We start from the raw sequence: 17,245 nt of genomic DNA on the forward strand, positions 1-17,245 counted from the left end.
CTCGTGAATGCGTTGCTGCGCTGAGCTGCTCCAGTTGCAACGACAACCACATTACAACTGGACCTCCAACTTCGGTAACTGTTCCTCAGTCATACTTTTCATATTGCTACGCACCACTGTTGACGCACAAGTGAAAATGCCGGAAATACAAATCCGAGGCATAATCAAGCAGTACCGACTGAAGGCTTGGTGGAGAACAGTAAAGTGCTCATTACCACACTGTGATCAACAACCAGTACCGCGAGTGAACTGATCAGGTTTGTTTCCAAACAAAATACACATCGCACACTGTCGACATCTGCACTCCTGTGCAGATAGTCTCAGTGAAATACAAATATAAACGCGGGCGAGAAATGAAGGGAAACGCAGTTACTCCGGATCGAATCACTGTAGTTCACGGATTCCTTGTATGACAGTTTGCGACTAGAAAAAACTGCGAAATTTTATATATAAAGTTCGGATTTACCCTCTGTAACAAATAACACATCAATACCAGAAGAAGGACGAAGAAACAGATGGAATAAATTTGTTACGGTATTAAAACTTATAATTCTCCTGCCCTCATTGCTCTCGACTACAAAAGGTATACAGATTTTGAGTTTATTTGCAGTTTACTCCAAAAGAACGAGTTTGTTGTAGTGTATTTCAAATTATGCGAGAGCAGGAAGAGAAACATTTTTTGCTCTAATTTTTATCGATCGATGTTCTCGATGATTGTTGGTAACAGTCATTCCATTACTTGCCTGGATTTTTGCTACTTCCCATACATGTGGAACTAGTGATTTTTGAAGAAATTTTCTTGCACACATAAATTGTAAGACTCTGTCACTGGATACTAGTAATTTTTCAAGTCTACTTGCTCAGCCACAGATTTAAGCACTCCATGCAAAGTTACAACTACTGCTGTGTTACAACATCTCTTGCCAAAACTCTGGATACAAAGTAAATCAAAGATCCATGTTACATGCAAAAAATGTGCAATACAAAGATTTATTTCATTTAATATGAAATACTACTGCTTGTTTTGAAGATTTGTGAACACTTGATAATGATTTTAAATTGTGAAAATTACTTTTATAAAATGAAATAGTTATACTGAAACATTTTCTGTTCTGTATTGTAATTTGAAAAGATGAATAAAAAGTAAATCTTCATTGATTTTACAGAGTTTCGTGTATGAATATGACAAATTTAACTTAACGATACTGTGCCGTGTCATAAACAGAAGAGATCAGTATTTCCTGAAACAAACTGCTATACGTCAAATATATAAAGTTTTAATGACTGAAGCGATTTCGTAAAGTAACTGCGGTACATCAGTTGGCATATTGTCACAATACTCAACATTCGTATAGAAAAACTCAAAAAGTTTTGTAGCCGGCCGAAGTGGCCGTGCGGTTAAAGGCGCTGCAGTCTGGACCCGCAAGACCGCTACGGTCGCAGGTTCGAATCCTGCCTCGGGCATGGATATTTGTGATGTCCTTAGGTTAGTTAGGTTTAACTAGTTCTAAGTTCTAGGGGACTAATGACCTCAGCAGTTGAGTCCCATAGTGCTCAGAGCCATTTGAACCATTTGAAAGTTTTGTATTGTTGCAGCCGCACTTCAAGTTTCTGCCAGGCGAGTGCAGCAGTGGGCAGTTAGGCATGATGGCAGGTGTCAAGAAATCGTATGTCGTACATGAAATGCATTCACATCAGTCTGCCGTAACAGTGCAACGCCACTTCGGAACGATGTTCATCAAAGACCCACAAAATGCCAACACTATTTGTCGATGGTATGCATAGTTTAAAGATTCGGGATGCCTCTGCAAGGGGAAATCAATGGTTCGTATTGCAGTGAGTGAAGAAGTGGTTGACCATGTGAAGGCGAGGTCCGTACGTAGCCCACAGAAGTCGACGGACAGAGCAAGCAGAGAGTAGAACATACCACAACCGATCGTTTGGAAGATCTTAGGAAAACGACTGTAGCTGAAGCCTTACCGCTTGCAACTGCTACAAGCCCTGACTGCTGATGACAAAATCAGACGCACTGAATTTCTGGCACGGCTGCAACAAGTTATGGAAGAGGATGGTATTTGTGAGAAATTCGTCTTCAGTGCTGGAGCAACATTTTTTATGAATAGCACAATGAACAGGCAGAATGTGCAAATATGAGGGACAGAAAATCCCCACGCTATCGTGAAACACATTCGAGATCACCGAAAGTTAATGTGATCTGTTAATGTGACCTGTGCAGTCTCACGATTTTAAGTTTACAGTCACTTTCCCTTCTGCAAAAAGACCGTTACAGATTACTTGAATCTGGGCATGCTGGTAAACTGACTCACGCCATAACTGGAGACCGACAATGTGGACTTCACCTACCAACAGGATGGTGTTCCACCGCACTTCTAGAGTGTTGCGTAAATTCTTAAACAGGAAATTCAGAAACCGACGATCGATCGTGGTGAGGTTGACGACCAGCAATTCATATCATGTCATTCACGCCCTCCATACCTAGTCCCATGCGATTTCTTTTGTGTGGGATTATGTGAAAAATTCTGTGCTTACACCACCTCTGCCAACAAACCTACCAAACCGTCAGCTCGCTTCAGCAGTAATTTTGAACAGATTGATAGAGAGATGCAGTGCCAAATGTGGGAAGAACTTGGTTATCGCCTTGATGTCTCCAAACCCATTAGCACGGTACTTATGGAGCACTCGAAATATGTCAAAAAAAGCTTTGAGGTTTTCTGTGTGTGTGCAAAGTCATTTGATAATATGTCAAATAATATATTGTTGTTGTGGTCTTCAGTCCAGAGACTGGTTTGATGCAGCTCTCCATGCCATACAGTAAAGCGGCATGCCCTCGGAAAAAAATTACGGCTGTAGTTTCCCCTTGCTTTCAGCCGTTTGCAGTACCAGCACAGCTAGGCCGTTTTGGTTAGTGTTACAAGGCCAGATCAGTCAGTCATCCAGACTGTTGCCCCTGCAACTACTGGAAAGGCTGCTGCCCCTCAAATAATATGGCTAGAGAAAATCTTTGAAATCGCTTCAGTCATTTGTAATAATCTGATATTACAATCAGAATTTAAACATTCAACTGACAATTGAACTCTAGCGCTATGCTGTAAGCAAAATGGAGGTTAAGAATGCATCTTTGGCAAGGTTTTCTTTGAACGAGTGTCATCATTTGGAGGGAATAGCCTTCAGCCATGTGTGTGTTCAAATGCAAATATTCCGAGATGTGAACTGTGGAGGCCATAATCCTATGCATTCCCTCGAAGCGCTGAGCAGATGGCCGTCGCTGCGAGCGACTAATTACCATCTATATTAATTCCGACCAAAATTTTCAGCGGAAAATTTCATAAGGCGCAACCGGGCACGACGATCCCTCGCACGCGCGGTCACGGCCGCCGGCGGTTCCTCGACTGGACCGCAGGCAGCGCCATTAATAAGGCACGGCCACGGCGGAGGCTCCCAATAATCCGCGCGACACAGGGATGAAAGGGCGCCGATGAATAATGCAACCCGCGTGGCGCCGTACCACGATAGGGGGTTCCCCGCAGCCGTGGGCAGGGGCCCAGGGGGGCCCGCCCGCTGATCCCTCAGGAAGCCGGCTGCAGCCGCGGCCGTGTCCCAGGAATGGCGCAATCACGTGGCCGCCGCACGGTGGGTGCGTGCTGCGCTGCGCTGGAGCAAAAAGAAAGAAGTCGCCAACTGCACTGGGCTTCAGGGGGAGAAATTGGATCTGCTGCTTCGGTATCCTACATCAATGGATATTTGAGATTCACTCAGGCACTCTTCCATCGTGGTCCGTAAATTCCATCACGAACGAGAGCCTTCAAGCACATGGAACATGAAGATACACACTCAAATACATAGCCGTGGTGTCTGTTCTGTCCGACATGTCTGACAGTACGGGCGCCAATTTGTGAAACAAAAGCTTTTAAATACGAAGAGACACCAACGGCATCATACGCGTTCGGGCTTTGAAATAAATCCAAAGACAACAAGCGAAAACTTGTGCAGGACTGGAACTCGGATATCCCACTTAACACAAGCGGTCGCTTGACAGCGTCGGGTATCCTGGCACGCTTCCCTATCCGACCAAACTTCCCATCCTGTCGTACACGTGTAGCGTCTCTCTCCATTCTCCTTCCGCTGGCTGCTCACCCTCGTTCCCGCAGGAATTCGGACGTGAAGCGCATCCGCATTGAAATAAGTGTAGGAAAAGAAGAACCGTCATTCTCATAGACGTGAAGATACAAACACACACACACACTCACTCACACACACGCACGCACACACACACACACACACACACACACACACACACACACACACCCATACCAACGTAAATAGTCCTTTTGTTGCCACTTCCCACAATTATTTAAGAAATTCTGAGGGTGTAATCTATCCCTTCTGCCTTGTCTGATCTTAAGTCTCCCAAATCTTTCTTAAATTCTGATTCTAATTCTGAGTCCCCATCTCTTCTAAATCGACTCCTGATTCTTCTTCTATCACATCAGACAAATCTTCCCCCACATAGAGGCTTTCAATGCATTCTTTCCGCCTATCCGCTCTCCCCTCTGCATTTGACGTTGGAATTCCAGTTGGACTCTTAATGTTACCACACTTGCTTTTAATGTCACCGAAGGTTGTTTTCACTTTCCTGTGTATTGAGTCTGTCCTTTCAACAATCATTTCTTTCTTGATTTCTTCACAGTTTCCATGCGGCCATTTCGTCTTAGCTTCCCTGCGCTTCCAATTTATGGTTAAAATAAATAAATAAATAAAGGTTCACATGGCTCTGAGCACTATGGGACTTAACATCTGAGGTCACCAGTCCCCTAGAACTTAGAACTACTTAAACCTAACTAACCTAAGGACATCACAGGCATCCATACCCGAGGCAGGATTCGAACCTGCGACCGTAGCGATCGTGCGGTTCCAGACTGAAGCGCCTACAACCGCTCGCCCACAATGGCCGGCTTCCAGTTTATTTCATCCCTAAGCGACTTGCATTTCTATACTCGTGAGTTTGCCAGAACGTTTTTGTACCTCCTCCTTTCGTCGATCAACTGAAGTATTTCTTCTGTTACCCATGGTTTCTTCGTTTCTTCGCGTACTGAGGTACTGAGGCAGCCAGTGACAAAGGAACCGATGAAGAAAACAACCCGTATCCGGGTAGTTCAGTAGTCGGAGACTTATAATTTAAACACGAAGTGGACGTTGCCAGATGAACGCTGAGTTCGCTAAGTGGTTTTGTTGTTCGATATTCAATTAGAAGGACATCAGAGATGCAGACAGGCAGCAAGTAAACGAACAGAGTGGTGTTAAATTCGCAAGTGTCCCGGTGAGGGGTGCCAGAGCGTCATTAGGATGCTACCGAGATTCGTGCTTGCTGTGAGCAAGTTTGGTGTCGGCAGATGCGCTTCATTTAGCAGTCTACGGCCCTGTTTTGTGGTCCTGGCCAACAGCCTGCGTCCACGGAAACAAGCCACCCGCTTAGACCGAAACACCAGGACAAGAAACCTTACCTTGCAAGAAGGCGAGCCGTACGTATACAACAGAGACAGGCCGATGTACGACAGAGTACCACAGTGCCTTGAGACACTATTTCCATTTTTCAGAAAAGCTTAACCAAGTCCTCATGGTTCCGATTTGTCACAATAGGATTCGATCTGTCACCTCTTTAAGCTCGAATATTTTGTCTTTGGCTTGATTGTGATACGGGCTTTGGCGCCCTTAGGATACCCGGGAAAGGGCCCAAAGGAAAGCATTGGACTCCAGGCGTTCTCTCTTCAACAATGTTCACCGATTGATAAAAATTCAAACATGTCTTTATTACATAAATAACAAAAAAAAAAAAACGTTCAAACGTATGTGAACTCTTATGGGACTTAACTGCTAAGGTCATCAGTCCCTAAGTTACACACTACGTGACCTAAATTATCCTAAGGGCAAACACACATACCTATGCCTGAGGGAGGACACGAACCTCCGCCGGGACCAGCCGCACAGTACATGACTGCAGCGCCTTAGACCGCGTAAATAACAAGTGCAAAGACTTACCAAGAGCAACTGGTTAATAACACGACTGAAAGGCTCCGTTAAAATTGTTAACTGATCCACAACTGATAACAGAATAAAATTTGAAACCACACAATAATGTTATATAAAACTAACAAGGAACTGATGATGGAGCTTGGTTTGTGGGGCCCTCAACCGCGTGGTGATCAGCGCCCGTACAAAGTCCCAATGTTTACACAGTCCAATTTTTTTTCCTAGTCTACTCGAGCCACTGTCACGAATGATGATGATAAAATTATGAGGACAACACAAACACTCAATCCCCGGACCGAGAAAACCGCCAACCCGACCGAGATTCGGACCCGAGGCCCGTGATGCCCGAGCGGTTCTGGGCGCTTCAGTCCGGAATCGCGCGACCGTTACGGTCGCAGGTTCGAATCCTGCCCCGGGCATGGATGTGTGTGATGTCCTTAGGTTAGTTAGGTTTAAGTAGTTCAATGTTCTAGTGGACTGATGACCTCAGATGTTAAGTCCCATAGTGCTCAGAGCCATTTGAACCATTTGAACGAGACCCGTGATCCAGAGGCAGCAAAGCTAACCACTAGATCACGAGCTGCGGAATAACAAGAAACTAGACCAATAATCTTCTAATTAGGGCCCAACATCTCTCCCAAGAGGTTAAAACCGACATTAGTAAAATAGGCATGAAATTATTGCCCTTATCTGGGCACTAACATGAATAGCATTTACTTCCACAATTTCTTAAGCATTCAATATTGCTTCAGGAAACTGCTTCAAAAATTAATTAATTAGAGAAAATCCAAAGAGGGCCTAAGAATAATTAACTGGAATAAATCAATTCCTTTTACAGACTAAATTAAAGCCGCTCACATCCGATCTTAAGAACAATAGGTCATCATGCATATAATATTACAATTTAGCCGAGGCAGCAGGACTGTAATCGTAATTCAGAGGTTTTCGCTCACACCATCAGGAAGTGAAAATACAGAACAAAATGATGATCTTCAATTCTCACAGCTTCCCTCCCGCCCCTTCCCCCCCTTACCGGATACACAAAAGGTGGCTCACAGAAGTGACACCTGATATTGCATAGTTTCGTGCTTGATACTTTCTAAATATTATTTCACATACTATGTATCAATAACGCATTTTTCCAAAACGATGCTGATAACTAACATTAGCTGTTGAAGTGTCTCTGTCAGAGACAATTCATGTAGTCCCGTAAGTGGTACATAATATTCCCATTCAATATTGGCATCTTGAAATCACGGAGCGTTTCGTGGCTCAACCTGTGAGAAAACTGAGTAATAACACATGTTTATTTCATTCTAAATCAACTGAACGATGCGAACCATCTGTGTTCTGCATCTCGCTAAAGTTTCTTACATATATGCGTTTTGATCTTCCACCAAAACCCTCAAACCTGTGCACATTTTTTTATTTTGGCTCTCGCATTTCCGTTCTTTCCTTTAGTTCTGTGTAAAAGTGTGAGTGCAGCGCTTGTTTATTTTTTATTTCAGTAGTAGTTAGCCGAGCAGCACCTCGTTATCTGATGTAGTGACAGCCTGGCCAAAGTTATGACCATAGTTAGATTAGTGGCAGATGGGTTCCCTCTGGTTACTTCTGGCTACCTGCAGAGTTTCGTTGTCCTGAGAGCATGCTTGAGCACTTGGCGCTGGCCAATTGGCGAGTGTGGAACGTAGCCTTAAGAGTGAGATTAGGGACTTTGGTTTAGAATGATTGTTATTTGAGTCTGAAGTACTTTAATTGATATACTTTTGCAGAAATAAACTCAAGGTTATGTTTCATAGATTATACAGAGAAGACAGTAGTGTATTTACAGGTTTTATTACGTTTTTCTGGTACTTACTTTGTTCTACCAGACCTTGTGGTGTGCAAAATGCCTTCAGCCACTAAACGCTGAGGATTCGATAGAAACGTTTCTGCCAAGTGTGAATGCGCGTGTGATTGTATTCTCGTGTGACCATATTTTGATTTCTTGTTGTAAATTCATTTCTTTTTGATTTATTAGTGATATCATTACTCTTGTGTTTCATACCACGTGGTAGTAAAATGCCTCTATGTGTATTCTGCACTATCCAGTCGTGCTTCCTGTAATGAACCCGTGCGGTATCAAATTATCAGTGTGATTAAGCACTCTTTCTTGTGTTTTTTATTGTGTTGATTTCAGATCTTGAATAGGTGCTCTTTTCTTGTAGACCATGTGTCAGACGAATCAGTTGAGCTCTCATCTCTTCGTATTTATCGTTGCTCGTTTCTACTGAGGTTCATTTTGTATTATAGTCGTGGCGTGTAGGCCTATGTATTTAATTAATTAGTACGTAAATATTCAGATAGTTTGCGAGTTTCCCACGTTATTGAGCTCTGAATCCACATGTTTCCTTTCTTTATAAAGATTTTCTTTTTGTAAGAATACACTGTATTGCAACATTACTATATCTGAAGGCACGAATCTCTTTGTCATCAGTTAAGTGGTGCTGCGCTAATTTTGTTTGATCTCAATTGTTTTACTGTGATCCTCGTGTGTGTGTGTGAATTAATCCGTCCTTCCTTTAGTTACGTATGAATTCTACTCACGAAGTCCCTCAGTATCTAGCATGCTGCTTATTGAGACGATGTCACTTTTCAAATACGGGCAACGACAATCTTTAATTTAATTTTAGTTTTTATTCAATGCTTAAATTTGATTTTTAGGAAAATAAATTGAGGTTAAAGTTCAATGTCTGTTTCCCAGTGCACCCCCCACCCCCTCCCCACCCCTATAGAATAACCATATGGCATCCAACCTGCCGTTTCCGAAGCACAGGTCTAATATTTTCGTATAATTCAGGAAAAGTTTAGTTATATCATGTTGAGACTTAATCCCTTGTAGCCTTCCATTCGGAATTTGGTTTCAGCTTATGAAACGATGAAAGCAATTATATCTTTATAATTGATGTGTATCAAAGTCAGTAAGTAAGTCACTTGTTATAATTAAATTTCCCCAACTCAGATGGGTGGCAACACTGAATACTTGATAAAACACCAAATATCTGAACAGACCTCAGAGTTCTCTAGCTTTCAAATATTGAAACGTCCCCTTTGAACAATTTATATATAACTGTGCTTAAACTGACACACAATATTTTGTTAGCGCAACGCAATCTGACTTTCAAAATTCCCTGCAAAAGAATGGCCCTGACTAACATTAAACTATACCTTTCACAAATCTCTTACCTCACAAAAATCTTCGCTGCTCAAGCTACTGCAATACAGCGAGCGCCACTACTGCCAGCTAAATAAAAGATTCAAACTATGGAAGGCACTAACTACTGATAGGGATAGTTAGCAAATGAAAGATATTAATAGAGAACAAACAATGTATTTACCTTGATATCATCATATATAAATATAGCAGTTCATGACAAATTACAAATCTCCGCCATCTCTCTCCCCACATCCACCACTGCTGGCGGCTCACCTCCAACTGCCCAACGCTACGCGCTGTTCACATCCAGCTGCCTAACACTACAATGGCGAGAATTACAACAATGCAAAGCAGCCACAGACTGCACACAGCACAGCCAGTGATTTTCATATTGAGCGCTACGTAACGTTGCCAATAAGAAAACGTAAACAGCCTACTTACATAGAGAAAACATAAACAGCCTACTTACAATATTAGACTGAACTTTCACATACATCATAAGTTCCCTATGGCTAGGATCATAATTTCATCAATTTACTGTAGTGTATACAGGGCGTCACATTTATTTTCACCGCCTCAAAGAAAAGAAGCAAAATAAAAAATGTATAAGGCAAATGATGTTAGCTATCACGGTGACATTAAACAGGATACCTGCCTTGATGGTAACTTCGTTCATTCCGAAGATACAGTACTACGTCTTTCGTAAATAGTACCCTATATTTCAATTCAGTAGCCCAATCCTTCTCTTCAAAACTTGTCCAAATGCCTGTCACAGTGCGCCATTCATGTAAATGTGAAGTTATTAAAAACGTAAGACCATACTGACTTTGACTGTTCTGTACTAATACACAGCGCAAGCATCTGGGGTAACTTAGCTCGTCCAGTTGCTGGAGTTGACAGCAAACAGATGGAAACACAATGCAAACGGATATTGGCCATTCAGTGACCACCTAGGTTCTCCATAGATGAGTGGTATTTGTCTTCGTTGCTACACCACGCACTCGCAGGAAGTTTCTAACGAAGACGGCTGACTAATGACCGGTGTGCGTTTTGCTACTGTCCGTTTTAGAAGTATTTTAAAGTATTGGATTTTACTAACGAAACGCTGCAAGAAAAGAGTTTGGTAACTGGTTTAGCGGAACACATTAAGTACCTGCGTGCTCAAGAAATGCAGAAATACACAGCCAAAGCTAAAGACTTTGCTGTTCTGTATCCATTCAAAGTAATTTTGCTGTTACAAGGAGGAGACGGGTAGAGAGGGTGGCTGGAGATATTTGACAGAATAACATGTCCAGTGGAAAACACGACCCATGTACGATGAGGTTACAGAGGTCATGGGACACCGATATGCACATACACAGCTGGCAGTAGTGTCACGTGCGTAAGGTGTGAATGGGCAGTACATTGGCGGGGCCGTCATTTGTACTCCGGTGGTTCATGTGAAAAGGTTTCCGACGTTATTATGGGCGCACGGTGGCAATTAACAGACTATGAACATGGTATAGTAAGAGTTACACGCATGGGACAGCTTATTTCGTAAATCGTTAGGGAATTCAGTATTCCGAGATCCACAGTATCAAGAGTGTACAGAGAATACTAAATTTCAGGCATTATATCTCGCCACGGACAACACAGTGGCCGACAGGTTTCGCTTAACGAGAGGAGGGCAGCGGCGTTTGCGTGTTATCAGTGATAATAGGCAAGTAACATGCGTGCAGGTATCGCAGAAATCGATTTGGGACGTACGACGAACGCATTCGCTAGGTCAGTGTGGTGAAATTTGGCGTTGACAGCAGACGAGCGACCACTATTGCCTTTGCTAAGAGTACGACATTGCCTACAGCGGCTCTCCTGGGCTCGTGACCATATCGGTTGGATCCTTGACAACAGGAAAACCATGGTCTGGTCAGATGACTATCGATTACAGTTGGTAAGAGATGATGGTAGGGCTCGAGTGTGACTCAGAGGGCACGAAGCCATGGACCCAAGTTGTCAGGAAGCACAGTGCAAGCTGATAGTGTTTCCATAAATGTGTGGGCTGCGTTTACAAGGAACAGACTGGTTCCGTGGTCCAACTGAACCGACTGGAAATGTTTATGTTCGTCTACAGCATTTCATTTTATGGATGCCAATGGCCCATGTCACCAGGTCACAATTGTTCGTGGTTTGAAGGATAATGTGAAAAATTAGAGCGAATGATCGGGAACGCATATCGCCAAACAGGAATCCCATCGGACATTTATTGGACGTAATCGAGAGGTCAGTTCGTCCACAACCTCCTGCACAGCCAACACTTTCGCAGTTATGGATTGCTGTAGAGGCAGCACGGCCCAGTATTTCTGCAGGGGACTTCCAACGACTTCTTGAGCCTATGCCACGTCGAGTTTCAGCAAAACGCCGGGCAGAAACAGATTCGACACGATATTAGGAGGTATACCAGGGCTTTTATCAGCCCACTGTATGTCAAACCATTTCCTGTGACTTCAATTTTTTGTCAGTAAACGCCTGAAATGAAAGCTCTGTTTCTTGTCTTGAAAAATGTGCAGCTCATTTTGGTGCCAAATTTAGCCGAGATATTGATACAGCTTAGCTTTGGTACTTCTGTGAATGGTGCAGGATAACATTAACTCGACTCTGCTTTAGATCTACCAGAATATCCACCTCCTTAAGACCGAGAAATTTGGCGCAGCGGTCAACACACTGAACTCACATGTAGGAGAACGACTGTTCAAACACGCGTCCGGCCATCCAGGTTTAGGTTTTCCGTGATTTCTCTAATCACACCAGTAAAATGCCGGAATGTTTCCTTCGAAGGGACACAGCCGATTTCCTTCCGCATCCTTGAAACGAACCGAGCTTGCGCTCCGTCTCTAATGACCTCGACGTCAACGGAACGTTAAACCCTGATGTTCTTTCCTTCCGTCCCTCAGCACTCGATTCTGTACAAAAGGAGAAACTTCCATGAATAAGACATATGATTAAAAATGAGTTAATGCGCTAACCGTTTAATGTTAAGCACGTAAAGCATTTATGGTTGAAGGCGCGAAACCCTAATTATGTTGATTTTATTACGAGTAGTTTTGTGTTAAAGCTCCGTACACTAAAATTGTTGAGAAAAGCTCGTTTTTCTCCTAAACTACTCGTTGTGTTACAATATAGTATTGCAGTTAGCTTCAGTGATATATGTGGATGCTGTCTGCAAAGTGGGTAGCGAATAGAGACAATAAGAGAAAAATCTGAATTACTGCAATATATAGCCTACTTCCTTCTCTCAAGCTGTATGAGTACAACCTGCATAATTTACGTTCTGTTCTGAGAAAAGCCATGAGAGGCGCTCGAAAAGTTTCCGCTCGAAGGCCGTTCAGTCCAGAATCGGTATGCCAAACATGCAAAATCGGCGTAAGCATTGTGACAACCACCTCACCGAAACACATGGTTGAAGATACCGCTTTGATGAACAATGTGCACCTCTGTGTGAACAAGTCAGTAAGTGGTTGTTGCACATCCTCGTCCGAAAGGAATTGTCGACCCTTCAAGGCCTTTTTTAAGCGACCGAAGGCGTGAATCGCGTGGGGAGAGACCAGGGCCATTGGGCACGTGCTCGATGGTTCCCCACTTGGGTTGGCGTTACTTCTGTGGTACGACATTTGCGATATGGAAATGTGCGTTGTCATGAAGCAGCAACATTCCATGTCGGAATTTGGTGCACCGTTCCACAACGGTCGTTTTCAACAGACATGCTGTCCCATATGTATTCGTCATTCACAGACAAATGTGTGCCAGTGATGGTCCATCGACAGCCAAGAAAAGAATAATAGCAAATTGGTCCTTTTCGGAGCCATTGGGTAATAATGTCGCCGTAGTTCACATTTCCACTTTCACCGCACGCACGTCAGAAAGATATGAATGCCACACCAATCCCTTGTCTACATGTCGGTGCTTATATACCCACATCGGAGTGGCGCTACGTTACGTGTACGCTGCAGCTACGCCCTCAGACATAAGCTTTTTGATTGTACCTTATAGTTTTTCCCGGAATACTACTTGTGTATGAAATATATCATGATCTATGTGTCGCACAATGATAACCTTTTACATGCACATTCATTGCTGTATGCTGATAACGCCTGCAGAATGTATTACGAATATGATTATTAGTTAAGAAATAATAAACTATAACGTCACATCTGATGCTGTAGTTTTGATACATACATAGCGAAAATATGGTAAACGACAAGCTTTACTCCTTCATTATTTTATGAAGGATGCGAGCGACAAAATGTTCCAAAATTGTTTGAAATTTTATGTGAAGTCTGTTGAAAGTCGCTAAGCATTCTCATTGAGAAATACTGAATGAATATAGTCAAGATAATTCACGCGTTGTGTGTAACAATGCTTCACAAAATCCACACAATTTCTACCTTCTATGTTTGACTTATCTTGTCATACTTTCGACGTAAGATTATAGCGCTTGGTAAGTAAATTATGACAAAAATTTGGTTAGTAATTATATGAAAACTGAAAAGCAAATTTTTCTTGCTCCTGTAATTCATTAGATAGATAACCTGCAACTTGGAATGTGAGGTCGTTTTAGCCGTTTACTGATATAACACGTTCAGTCACATTAAGGTGACCACCTCTCGGAAACCTGAATAACTATCTTTTGCAGCGTGGACGTGCAGGAAGAGTACCAACAGGGACGTGGATCCATGCTGACTCCAGTGCAGTGGTCAGCTGTGCTGGGACTCTAAGCATAGGATCCACTGTGCGAGCATCTCGACTGAGGTAGTCCAACAGACTCCCGGTTGGTATTTAAAAGGGGGAGTCTGGTGGCAGAGCAGTACGGCAAACTCATTCTAGTGCTTTCTGAACCACGCCTGTACTCGCACATTGCGAGGTGTGTAACACGTTCAGTTGTCCCGCTGGCAGAAGCTGTTATGTCGAGGAAAAATCAAACTAAATGCAGGGGTCATGGTCCTCAAGGATAGATGCATACTTGTGTTGCTCCCCTGTGCTTTTCTGAACAACGAGTTCACAAAGGGAATGCAATGAAAACATTCCCCAGACCATAATGCTTCCTCCTCCAGTCTTGCCTTCTTACGAATTTGGAGGACTTTCTACGCCGAGGACCACCTGTTCGATGGAGCACAAAACGTCATTCAACTGAAGAGGCCATCTGCCGCCCTTCAGTGGAACTTCAGTTATTGTACTGACGAGCAAATGCCAGCATTCGTCGCCGATGAAGAACACGTAACATGAGTGCAAGAATCAGGAAGTCTTTTCTAAAGTATCTGTCTGGAGAGTAGCCATGTATGAAGTGAAACATAAGGAGTTTAAACAAGTAGAGAACAGAAGCTTTTGAAATAAAGTAATTGTTAGCGTTGAATATATATTTAATTATTAGGAAGTCTTTTCTAAAGTATCTGTCTGGAGAGTAGCCATGTATGAAGTGAAACGTAAGGAGTTTAAACAAGTAGAGAACAGAAGCTCTTGAAATGTCGTGCTACAGGAGAATGCTGAAGATGAATTGGGTAGATAACATAACTAATGAGGAGGCACTCCACGTAATTGGGGAGAAAAGAAATTTAAGGTACAAACTGACTAGAAGATCGGTTCGGTTGATACAATATCTTCTAATACATCAAGGGAGCACCACTTTAGTACTGGTGGGAAGTGTGGGGAAGGGGGCAGGTAAAATCGTAGAGGGATGCCAATTGAAGAATACAGTAAGAAGATTCAAAATGACGTAAGTTGCAGTTGTTATTTGGACATGAAGGGGCTTGCACAGGATAGAGAAGCTTGCAGAGTGCATAAAACCAGTATTCGGACTGAAGAGTGTAACAACAAGAGCGTATACTTGCCACGGCGGCAAGCAAAGAGTTTATAGCCTTATAAGTTATAGAGCGCAGCAAACAGTTTTTATTTGGCAAATCCACATTTCGGCTAGTGTTAGCCATTATCAGTGCTAAAGTACAACAATTACATACAAAAAGTTACAAGTCATGGCATAATCTATATGGCTTATACATCAGATTACATACCACTATTTTTTCGTCTTGATTCATGTCAGTTCCATGTTGTTTGACCGTCAGTCACAATTCTTTGAACACTAATGTGTAAGGAAGGTAGGCTGTGTGGAGAACACATCTATTGGTTGTATGTCGCCCTCTGTATGAACTAAGTAATTTGTATCATTCAAAGAAAAGTAAAAAAAAAAAAAAAAACAACTTCCAATTTGCATGGGAATCACATAAAATAAAACACAACTAAAATTATTTAATTGCTGACCGACTTATTTACACAATTGCCAGTAAACATAGAAAATATAAGAATATTTCCAGGCTCACTTCTTGTGAGTCAGTTGTCTTTTATTCTTTAAACACATATGTAACGTCAGGTGAGTAAAACCTATTTTTTAAAATTTATTTTCAAGACACATGGAGGCACATGCTATATGTAACTATTATAACTGATCTGATCTAAATGCTTTATCTTTGTATTTTGTTCCTCTTATTAAGTGAGTAGTTCGTAGATGGCATCAAAAGTCAGCAAGATGGGTGGTTGGTGTGATTTGCAGTTACAGATGTAGAGAGTACTAGTCTCTGTGTCACTTAACCAGATTTTGATTACAAATACAATAAAAGCAATGCAGTGAATTGCTGTTATTAACAATGTATAGAGTTTTGCTTTTATTTTATGTAATTCCCATGCAAATAGGAATTTTTTACTTTCCTCTGAATGTTAAATAGAACGTAGTTCATATAGAGGGCGACATACAACCAATTGATGTGTTCTCCAGACAGCCTACCTTCCTTATAGAGTGGTATTCGAAGAACTGTGACTGGCGCCCGAACAACAGGGAACTGACATGAATCGAGACTAAAAAACAGTGGTATGTAATCTAATGTATAAGCCATATAGGTCATGCCATGAGTTGTAACTTTTTATGCTATCGCCTGGCCATGTACTTCTTGTATTTTTTAGCACAGATAATGGCTAGACATTAGCCGAAATATGGATTTGCCAAATAAAACCTACAAAAGAAAAGGACGACTGATTGCTGCGCTCTATAATTTATAAATAATATAACAGTCGCTGAGTGCACGCACTTTCCTAATGGAAGATAACCTGATGGAGCTTATAAGTTAGCCGTTTCGGAAATGATCCCACCCTTGGCCCGAAAAGCACTGCTCATACTCTTTTTAAAGTCAGAAAAACGGCAACTGCTCTGGCATTGCGACAGGAACTGCCCTGATTACCGCACCCCCCCCCCCCCCAACCCCGCCCTGGCACGCTTTATATACCTCTCTCCTCCTCCCCCCCCCCCCCCTTCTGTTAGCGCTGTCACCTGCAGTCTGAGTGATTATTCGATGTTGACGTCGAACATAGGTGGTGGTCAGATTAATTTATGCTCCTCAAGCGACACGCCAGAATGGCAGGTAATAATGAAACACTCCGTTATAGGCAGCGAGACGATGAGGCGGCGGCCCTAGTGCCGGGCGGGCAGTTTCATTCAAATATTGCTCCGGCCGACAGCAGGGCCAGCGGCGACTGTAGTAGGACAGGCGCGCGCTGCGGTAACCGGCCGTGCATAGCTGAGGCCGCGCCGCCCGAGGTCGCGCACAGACACGGCGCCAGTAATGGCTATTAGTGTCGACCACTACAGCCGATGTCCGCCGGGATTGCTGCTTAACAATGCAGGCGATTGCGCCGCGCCGCGCCGTAGCTGGACGTGTCCCAGCGCACCGTTCGATCCGTCGTGTCGCCGCGTTGTCGCATCCGTGTCTGCGTACTGGGCCGCGGCCCGGCCCGCATTAAATTCCTGTCACAGTGCTGCTACCGAGGCGCATTTTCACTGTCCTACATTCACTGAGATCCATTCGACCCGGATATTTATTGGTATCTACAACGTCAGCTACTTCCATTTACTGGAACAGTCTCTGACCGAGAGAACAATTTCCTCATTATACAGGACGAGGAGAGCACGAAAAACATATTTCC

This window comes from Schistocerca piceifrons, chromosome 6 (assembly GCF_021461385.2).
Source record: "Schistocerca piceifrons isolate TAMUIC-IGC-003096 chromosome 6, iqSchPice1.1, whole genome shotgun sequence".
Lineage (NCBI taxonomy): Eukaryota > Metazoa > Arthropoda > Insecta > Orthoptera > Acrididae > Schistocerca > Schistocerca piceifrons.